Raw genomic sequence first — 10,000 nt, forward strand, 5'->3', positions numbered from 1 at the left:
TCGTGCCGCCCCGGCAGACGCGGTTTTCGCGCCGCCCCGGCTGACGCGGTTTTTGCCGCCCCGGCTGACGCAGTTCGGACTTAGCACTTTTCGGCTGTGCCTGGCTGGCGGCCCACTCACTCGATCGCCATGTCTGTTTGCCACAGTTTTCCCGGTGGTGCCGCACCCGGGCTCGCCCCGGCTGACGCAGTTTTCGCGCCGCCCCGGCTGACGCGGTTTCGTGCCGCCCCGGCAGACGCGGTTTTCGCGCCGCCCCGGCTGACGCGGTTTCGTGCCGCCCCGGCAGACGCGGTTTTTTGCCGCCCCAGCTGACGCAGTTCGGACTTAGCACTTTTTGGCTGAGCCTTGCTGGCGGCCCACTCACTCGATCGCCATGTCTGTTTGCCACAGTTTTCCCGGTGGTGCCGCACCCGGGCTCGCCCCGGCAGACGCGTTTTTTTTTTCTTTCGCCCCGGCTGACGCAGTTTTCGCGCCGCCCCGGCAGACGCGGTTTTCGCGCCGCCCCGGCAGACGCGGTTTTTTGCGCCGCCCCGGCTGACGCGGTTTTTTGCCGCCCCGGCTGACGCAGTTCGGACTTGGCACTTTTTGGCTGAGCCTGGCTGGCGGCCCACTCACTCGATCGCCATGTCTGTTTGCCACAGTTTTCCCGGTGGTGCCGCACCCGGGCTCGCCCCGGCTGACGCAGTTTTCGCGCCGCCCCGGCAGACGCGGTTTCGTGCCGCCCCGGCAGACGCGGTTTTTTGCGCCGCCCCGGCTGACGCGGTTTTTTGCCGCCCCGGCTGACACGGTTCGGACTTTGCACTTTTCGGCTGTGCCTGGCTGGCGGCCCACTCACTCGATCGCCATGTCTGTTTGCCACAGTTTTCCCGGTGGTGCCGCACCCGGGCTCGCCCCGGCAGACGCGTTTTTTTTTTTTTTTTCTTTCGCCCCGGCTGACGCAGTTTTCGCGCCGCCCCGGCTGACGCGGTTTCGTGCCGCCCCGGCAGACGCGGTTTTTTGCGCCGCCCCGGCTGACGTGGTTTTTGCCGCCCCGGCTGACGCAGTTCGGACTTTGCACTTTTTGGCTGAGCCTGGCTGGCGGCCCACTCACTCGATCGCCATGTCTGTTTGCCACAGTTTTCCCGGTGGTGCCGCACCCGGGCTCGCCCCGGCAGACGCGTTTTTTTTTTTTCCTTCGCCCCGGCAGACGTGGTTCCCCCCCCCCCTCCGTCTTTCTTTTTGTTTTTTTTTTTCGCCGCGGCTGAAGTGGATTTTTCGGTGCCTCGACGCCCCGGTAGTCGCGGTTTTTCCGTTTCCGCACGGCCCCGGCTGACGCTGCTCGGTCACAGTCGCCTTTTGTGGTGATTGCAGACTTCTTGAGCGCGGGTGTTTTTTTTTTTTGTTGTTGTTGTTGTTTTATTACGCATTCGCTCCAGCAGACGCTGTTTAGACTTTTTGTTTCCTCTTTTATCCTGCGACGAGGTGACGAGGTTTATTCGGTGCCCCGCCGCCCCGGCTGAAGTGATTTTTCCTGTCCCGTGCCGCCCCGGCTGACGCGGTTGGGACTTCGCGTTTGTTCGGCCGCCACGGGTTTTGGCGCACTCGCTCGGTTGCTTGTTGTTGCCACTTGTTGCGAACCCAGGTTTCTTGAGCGAGCGCGGGCGTTTTTTCTTCCTTTCTTTCTTTGTTCTATGTGTTAGCGAATCGGCCTTTAATATCACACGAGGACTCACAACCAACAATTTTCAGTTTGAAGTGTAAAAAATCTGCAGGTGTTGACGTAACTGACTTGCCCCGTACCCTTGAGTACATCCATGAAGTTCTCGTAGTACTACTAAATCGCATTATTCCAAGTGGAGAAATTCCCATAAACTTGCAAACCTCTACACGAAAATCGGTGCGCGTGATAAAGTTGAAAATTATCGTCCGATATCAAATGTGCCTTCTATAACACAAATTCTAGGAAAAAAAAAAAAAAAAACACTTGTTCGCCGTTTTCTGCGCCGTGACTGGCAGCACTCCGGCGAAGCGAAACGGGGTCGATTCGAGCACGATATCGGCGTCTTTCGACGTGCTCGCCGGCGACCGTCGCACGAGTACGTCGCACGAGCGCGTCTGCCGGGGCGCCGTTTGCGAAGCCGACGCAAAAGTGGGAACCGCCGCTCGGATGATCGCCGCTTTCGGCAGAGTGAGTGTTGGCACTCCGGGGAAGCGAAACAGCGTGAATGCGCCCACGAAATCGGCGTATTTTGAAGTGCCCGCCGGCGACCGTCGCACGAGTACGGTAAACCGCGTCAGCCGGGGCGTAGTTCGGGACGCCGACGAAAAAGTGGGAAGCGCAACTCGGATCTTCGCCGTTTTTGCAGGAGTGAGTGGCGGCCCTCCTGCGAGACCAAGAAGCATCGATTCGTGCACGAATTCGGCGCCTTTCGACGTGATCGCCGGCGACCGTCGCTCGAGTAGGGCAAACCGCGTCTGCCGGGGCGGGCTTCGGGACGCCGATGCGAAAGTGGGAAACGCTGCTCGGATGTTCGCCGTTTTTGGCCGAGTGAGTGCTGGCACACGGGCGAAGCCAAACGGGGCCGATTACGGCACGATATCGGCGTCTTTCGACGTGCCCGCCGGCGACCGTCGCACGAGTACGGTAAACCGCGTCAGCCCGGGCGGAGTTCGGGACGCCGATGCGAAAGTGGAGAACGCCGCTCGGATCTTCGCCGTTTTTGGAGGAGTGAGTGGCGGCACTCCGGAGAAGCCAGGGAGCGCCAATTAGCGCACGATATCGGCGTCTTTCGACGCGCTCGCCGGCGACCGTCGCACGAGTAGGGCAAACCGCGTCTGCCGGGGCGGGGTTTACGACGCCGACGCAAAAGTGGGAACCGCCGCTCGGATGTTGGCCGTTTTTGGCAGAGTGAGTGCTGGCACTCCGGCGACGCGAAAGAGCGCGAATGCGCCCACGAAAGTGGCGTATTTGGACGTGCGTGACGGCGACCGCTGCAGGAGTACGAAAAACCACGTCAGCCGGGGCGAGCGACACACGGCGGTCTGGGTGCTTATCGCTGCTATTATAGGGGCACCCCGGCAGACGCAGAAAAAAAAAAAAAAATTTTCGACCTTCTTTTTTGCTGGTCGAGCTCGGGTAACCCAGGTCGCAATGGGAGCCGCGCACGAAAGCGGCGTCGCGAGACGCGTTCGCGGTCGCTAGTCGCACGAGCTCGGCAACCGCGTCAGCCGGCGCGGAGTTCGGGATGCCGACGGCTAAGTGGGTACCGCTGCTCGGATGTTCGCCGTTTTTGGCCGAGTGAGTGCTGGCACTCCGGTGAAGCCAAGGAGCGCCAATTCGTGCACGATATCGGCGTCTTTCGACGTGCCCGCCGGCCACCGCCGCACGAGTACGGCAAACCGCGTCTGCCGGGGCGGGGTTCGCGACGCGTACGCAATAGTGGGAACCGTCGCTCGGATGTTCGTCGTCTTTGGCCGAGCGAGTGCTGGCACTCCGGCGAAGCGAAACGGGGCCGATTCGGGCACGATATCGGCGTATTTCGACGTGCTCGCCGGCGACCGTCGCACGAGTACGGCAAAGCGCGTCTGCCGGGGCGAGGTTTGCGACGCCGACGAAAAAGTGGGAAGCGCCGCTCGGATCTTCGCCGTTTTTGCAGGAGTGAGTGGCGGCCCTCCTGCGAGACCAAGAAGCATCGACTCGCGCACGATATCGGTGTCTTTCGACGTGCCCGCCGGCCACCGCCGCACGAGTACGGCAAACCGCGTATGCCGGGGCGGGGTTGGCGACGCCGACGCAAAAGTGGGAACCGCCACTAGGATGTTCGCCGTTTTTGGCAGAGTGAGTGCTGGCACTCCGGCGAAGCGAAAGAGCGCGAATGCGCCCACGAAAGTGGCGTGTTTGGACGTGCTTGACGACGACCACCGCAGGAAAACGAAAAACCACGTCAGCCGGGGCGAGCGACCCATGGCGGTCTGGGTGCTTATCGCTGCTATTATAGGGGCACCCCGGCAGACGCAAAAAAAAAAAAAAATTTTTTTCGACATTCTTTTTTGCTCGTCGACCTCGGGTGACCCAGGTCGCAGTGGGAGCCGCGCACGAAAGCGGCGTCGCGAGACGGCTTCGCGGTCGCTAGTCGCACGAGCTCGGCAACCGCGTCTGCCGGGGCGGAGTTCGGGACGCCGACGGCTAAGTGGGAACCGCCGCTCGGATGTTCGCCGTTTGTGGCCGAGTGAGTGCTGGCACTCCGGCGAAGCCAAACGGGGCCGATTCCGGCACGATATCGGCGTCTTTCTACGTGCTCGCCGGCGACCGTCGCACGAGTACGGCAAAGTGCGTCTGCCGGGGCGGGGTTTGCGACGCGTACGCAATAGTGAGAACCGTCGCTCGGATGTTCGTCGTCTTTCGCCGAGCCAGTGCTGGCAATCCGGCGAAGCCGAACGGAGCCGATTCGGGCACGATATCGGCGTCTTTCCACGTGCTCGCCGGCGACCGTCGCACGAGTACGGTAAACCGCGTCAGCCGGGGCGGAGTTCGGGACGCCGATGCGAAAGTGGGAAGCGCCGCTCGGATCTTCGCCGTTTTTGGAGGAGTCAGTGGCGGCACTCCGGTGAAGCCAAGGTGCGCCAATTCGCGCACGATATCGGCGTCTTTCGACGTGCCCGCCGGCCACCGTCGCACGAGTACGGCAAACCTCGTCTGCCGGGGCGGGGTTTGCGACGCCGACGCAAAAGTGGGAACCGCCGCTCGGATGTTCGCCGTTTTTGGCAGAGTGAGTGCTGGCACTCCGGCGAAGCGAAAGAGCGCGAATGCGCCCACGAAAGTGGCGTGTTTGGACGTGCTTGACGACGACCACCGCAGGAAAACGAAAAACCACGTCAGCCGGGGCGAGCGACCCATGGCGGTCTGGGTGCTTATCGCTGCTATTATAGGGGCACCCCGGCAGACGCAAAAAAAAAAAAAATTTTTTTCGACATTCTTTTTTGCTCGTCGACCTCGGGTGACCCAGGTCGCAGTGGGAGCCGCGCACGAAAGCGGCGTCGCGAGACGGCTTCGCGGTCGCTAGTCGCACGAGCTCGGCAACCGCGTCTGCCGGGGCGGAGTTCGGGACGCCGACGGCTAAGTGGGAACCGCCGCTCGGATGTTCGCCGTTTGTGGCCGAGTGAGTGCTGGCACTCCGGCGAAGCCAAACGGGGCCGATTCCGGCACGATATCGGCGTCTTTCTACGTGCTCGCCGGCGACCGTCGCACGAGTACGGCAAAGTGCGTCTGCCGGGGCGGGGTTTGCGACGCGTACGCAATAGTGAGAACCGTCGCTCGGATGTTCGTCGTCTTTCGCCGAGCCAGTGCTGGCACTCCGGCGAAGCCGAACGGAGCCGATTCGGGCACGATATCGGCGTCTTTCCACGTGCTCGCCGGCGACCGTCGCACGAGTACGGTAAACCGCGTCAGCCGGGGCGGAGTTCGGGACGCCGATGCGAAAGTGGGAAGCGCCGCTCGGATCTTCGCCGTTTTTGGAGGAGTCAGTGGCGGCACTCCGGTGAAGCCAAGGTGCGCCAATTCGCGCACGATATCGGCGTCTTTCGACGTGCCCGCCGGCCACCGTCGCACGAGTACGGCAAACCTCGTCTGCCGGGGCGGGGTTTGCGACGCCGACGCAAAAGTGGGAACCGCCGCTCGGATGTTCGCCGTTTTTGGCAGAGTGAGTGCTGGCACTCCGGCGAAGCGAAAGAGCGTGAATGCGCCCACGAAAGTAGCGTATTTGGACGTGCTTGACGGCGACCGCCGCAGGAGTACGAAAAACCACGTCAGCCGGGGCGAGCGACCCACGGCGGTCTGGGTGCTTATCGCTGCTATTATAGGGGCACCCCGGCAGACGCAGAAAGAAAAAAAAAAATGGGGACATGGCGTGCGTCACCGTGCGGCTTCGCAGCGTTGCCGAAGTCGCCGAGCCCTTCGACTGAGCCGAACGGCGGACAGGGAACGTTGGTCGGCCGTTCTAACCTGTCGGTGCCACGCCGAGACGTCGTTAAGGAAAACCGCGTCGTGGGCCTCTACGACGCCGTCGAGTCGTTGTACGTTTGGTGTCCAGCGTGTCGGCGGCGAGTAGCGGACACGTCGTTCACGACTTCGGTCTTTCGCAGTCGACGCGAACTTGCGGAGAGTCGTGGTGCCTCACGTTTTCGGCAGAAACCGCGGCGGAATTTTCCCGTGCGTGCGCGCACGACCTCGGTGCTGTGCCGTCAGCGTAGTGTTGCACAAACTCGTGGCCTACCCAAGGTGCGGTACGTTTGCGGCCGTATCCTCGGTGGGAATTTCGTGAGTAGGGTCGCAAATTCTACGACCTCGGCGGGTTTGAGAGCGACGTAGACTTGTGGCACGCTCAACATGCCACACGTTTCGGGGCACACCCGCGGTGAAATTTTCTCGAGTACGCTCGTATTAGGGCCCAAGGAGGTCTGGGTACTTATCGCTGCTATTATGTGGGGGTTCTCGTGAGCGGCGTACGCGAAAGCGACCGGGTGTCTGATATGCGGCGGGCTTCGGCCTCGTCAAGCGTGTCCTCGGGTCTGCTCCAGGGGAATCCACGGCAGTCGTCTGCAGCCTCATCCGCTTGATGCGTTAGGGGCTGGTTGTCGGACGGTGCCGTTTTACCACGATATCGAGGTGTGTTCCGTGTCGTCCTCGGGCGATTCAGATGCGAAAGCGCCGAAGACGCGGGCGTGACCCGTCGTCTGGCGGCTTTGCAGTCTCGGCTCCGTTGCTAGTTCCGGCCGGTCCACCGACAGTGCAGCGGGCTTGGGCAACCCGCACGGCGCGACCGAGTCGATGCAACGAAAAAGAGCGAGCATGAACGTGCTTCTTGCCGCACGGCTCCCACTCGTCTTTCGGGAAGGTTGTGCCGTAGCGAGCTCGAACGCCGTCATCTCGGAGTGCAAAATAAGCGTGTTGGGGCGCCTGAAGGTGGCCTCCGCCGCACACAGACTGCGTCCGGCCCGCCGAGGGCGAGGACGGACGCGCAGTCGAACGATTACCTGGTTGATCCTGCCAGTAATCATATGCTTGTCTCAAAGATTAAGCCATGCATGTCTAAGTACATGCCGAAATAAGGCGAAACCGCGAATGGCTCATTAAATCAGTTATGGTTCCTTAGATCGTTTCTTCCTACTTGGATAACTGTGGCAATTCTAGAGCTAATACATGCAGTGAGCCTGGAGCCCTTTGGGTAACGGGTGCTTTTATTAGACCAAGATCGATCGGGTTTCGGCCCGTATTGTGTGGTGACTCTGGATAACTTTGTGCTGATCGCATGGCCACGAGCCGGCGACGTTTCTTTCAAGTGTCTGCCTTATCAACTTTCGATGGTAGGTTACTTGCTTACCATGGTTGTTACGGGTAACGGAGAATCAGGGTTCGATTCCGGAGAGGGAGCCTGAGAAACGGCTACCACATCCAAGGAAGGCAGCAGGCGCGCAAATTACCCACTCCCGGCACGGGGAGGTAGTGACGAAAAATAACAATACGGGACTCTTTTGAGGCCCCGTAATTGAAATGAGTACACTCTAAATCCTTTAACGAGGATCAATTGGAGGGCAAGTCTGGTGCCAGCAGCCGCGGTAATTCCAGCTCCAATAGCGTATACTAAAGCTGCTGCGGTTAAAAAGCTCGTAGTTGGATCTCAGTTCCAGACGAGTAGTGCATCTACCCGATGCGACGGCTCGGACTGAACATCATGCCGGTTCTTTCTTGGTGCACTTCATTGTGTGCCTCGAGATGGCCGGTGCTTTTACTTTGAAAAAATTAGAGTGCTCAACGCAGGCGAGTCGCCTGAATAAACTTGCATGGAATAATAGAACAAGACCTCGTTTCTGTTCTGTTGGTTTTTGGAATACGAGGTAATGATTAAGAGGGACGGACGGGGGCATTCGTATTGCGGCGCTAGAGGTGAAATTCTTGGACCGTCGCAAGACGAACTACTGCGAAAGCATTTGCCAAGAATGTTTTCATTGATCAAGAACGAAAGTCAGAGGTTCGAAGGCGATCAGATACCGCCCTAGTTCTGACCATAAACGATGCCAACCAGCGATCCGCCTGAGTTACTCAAATGACTCGGCGGGCAGCTTCCGGGAAACCAAAGTATTTGGGTTCCGGGGGAAGTATGGTTGCAAAGCTGAAACTTAAAGGAATTGACGGAAGGGCACCACCAGGAGTGGAGCCTGCGGCTTAATTTGACTCAACACGGGAAAACTTACCCGGCCCGGACACTGGGAGGATTGACAGATTGAGAGCTCTTTCTTGATTCGGTGGATGGTGGTGCATGGCCGTTCTTAGTTGGTGGAGCGATTTGTCTGGTTAATTCCGATAACGAACGAGACTCTAGCCTATTAAATAGGTGCGGGGTTCCCAGCACCTTACAACCTTCTTAGAGGGACAAGCGGCTCCTAGCCGCACGAAACAGAGCAATAACAGGTCTGTGATGCCCTTAGATGTCCGGGGCCGCACGCGCGCTACACTGAAGGAAGCAGCGTGTCTTTATCCCTGTCTGAAAAGACTGGGTAACCCGTGGAACTTCTTTCGTGATTGGGATAGGGGCTTGCAATTGTTCCCCTTGAACGAGGAATTCCCAGTAAGCGCGAGTCATAAGCTCGCGTTGATTACGTCCCTGCCCTTTGTACACACCGCCCGTCGCTACTACCGATTGAATGATTTAGTGAGGTCTTCGGACCGATGTCCGGCGCGGCCTTTCGGTTGCGCCGGTCTGTTGGAAAGATGACCAAACTTGATCATTTAGAGGAAGTAAAAGTCGTAACAAGGTTTCCGTAGGTGAACCTGCGGAAGGATCATTAACGGATTGTGAAGGGTGAGCGCCTCAGCTGCGTCTGCGCCCGACACTTTCTGCCGCTGACCCCGTTTGGACGCGGGGTCGGCTTTTCCCCACGGGGCTGCCTGAATGTGGAGCGGCACCCCGTGACAAATTGTTGCGCCCAGCGGACGCCAACACCGCGACCTTGGACGGTCGGCCAGGTGGCGGACGCGGGTACAAACGGCGCAACGCACTCATAGGTCGGCTTTCGACCCGCCACTGCACCGTGGCTCGAAGCGCTCGAAATGCGCGACCCGACCGCTGCGGGACCGCCTAGTACTGTAAACAGGAGCGGCGGAGCGCGAACGGCGAGTCGTGGTTACGTCGGTAGAAGGCGAGGCTGCGCGTTCCCGAAACGCCAGCCGAGTGCCCTCCCGACCGTTCGAGCGTGCAAGAACGAGACCCGACAATCGCGCGGCGACTGCCAAGTACGAGAGGAACGGCACAAGCGTCGGCGGTCGGTCAAGGAACTGGCGATGTGACGGGTCCGCTGTGCACCAGTGCATACCGTCCCGCCGTCCGCGGCAAGCGCCTCCGCGTCCTCGGGTGACGGAGGCTGCCGGTCGGTTCTTGCAGGCGAGGGATCTCGCTGGCACCGGTTCGCGTTGACGCGCGGCCGGTCATGGCACGGCGATGCGACGGCCGAGGTGCGCAGTACTCGATGGAGGAACCGCACGCTCCGATGACCGTCCCGCCCTCCGCGGCGTATGCGTACCGACCGTAATGGTTGCAGCAGCGCCGGCCGGCTTTTGAATTCGCCACACGAAACACGGTGCGAGATCGCGGTTAGGGGAGCGTCGACGTTGCCAGGCGTTTTGCTTGCTGCCGAGGGAAAGGCGGCACGGCCACGTCGCGCTCGTCGCGATTAGCGGGTCTGCGCGCTTTGGGAAGGTGCCGCAACGACTTGCCGAAAGAGGAAGCACGGAAGAACGAGGGACTTGGACGTCCCGACAATTGAACGCACTTGCGGCCAGGCCCTTGCTGGCTTCGTTCTTCCGCCTCGAGTAGGCTCGTACGCGGCTCCGGCGCCGAAAGTGGTCCTTGGCACCGACTTCGGTGGACGTGGGAAGTGCCGCGCAAGTACGGCGCGCCTGGCTCCACCTGTTGGCTAAAGTAGGCAGCCGGATCGGCATTTTGGTGTGCGGTGGCAAACCGTGGAT

At 60.3% G+C, this 10,000-nt stretch overlaps 1 non-coding gene across 1 annotated transcript; it reads left to right on the forward strand.

Moving 5' to 3' along the window:
* The first annotated feature begins 7,008 nt into the window (after positions 1-7,008).
* LOC142795694 (small subunit ribosomal RNA) lies at positions 7,009-8,823 on the forward strand. Its single transcript, XR_012893229.1, has one exon. It is a non-coding gene; the product is annotated as a small subunit ribosomal RNA (ribosomal RNA).
* The last annotated feature ends 1,177 nt before the right edge of the window (positions 8,824-10,000 follow it).

The sequence above is a fragment of the Rhipicephalus microplus genome, unplaced genomic scaffold, assembly GCF_043290135.1.
Source record: "Rhipicephalus microplus isolate Deutch F79 unplaced genomic scaffold, USDA_Rmic scaffold_808, whole genome shotgun sequence".
Classification (NCBI taxonomy): domain Eukaryota; kingdom Metazoa; phylum Arthropoda; class Arachnida; order Ixodida; family Ixodidae; genus Rhipicephalus; species Rhipicephalus microplus.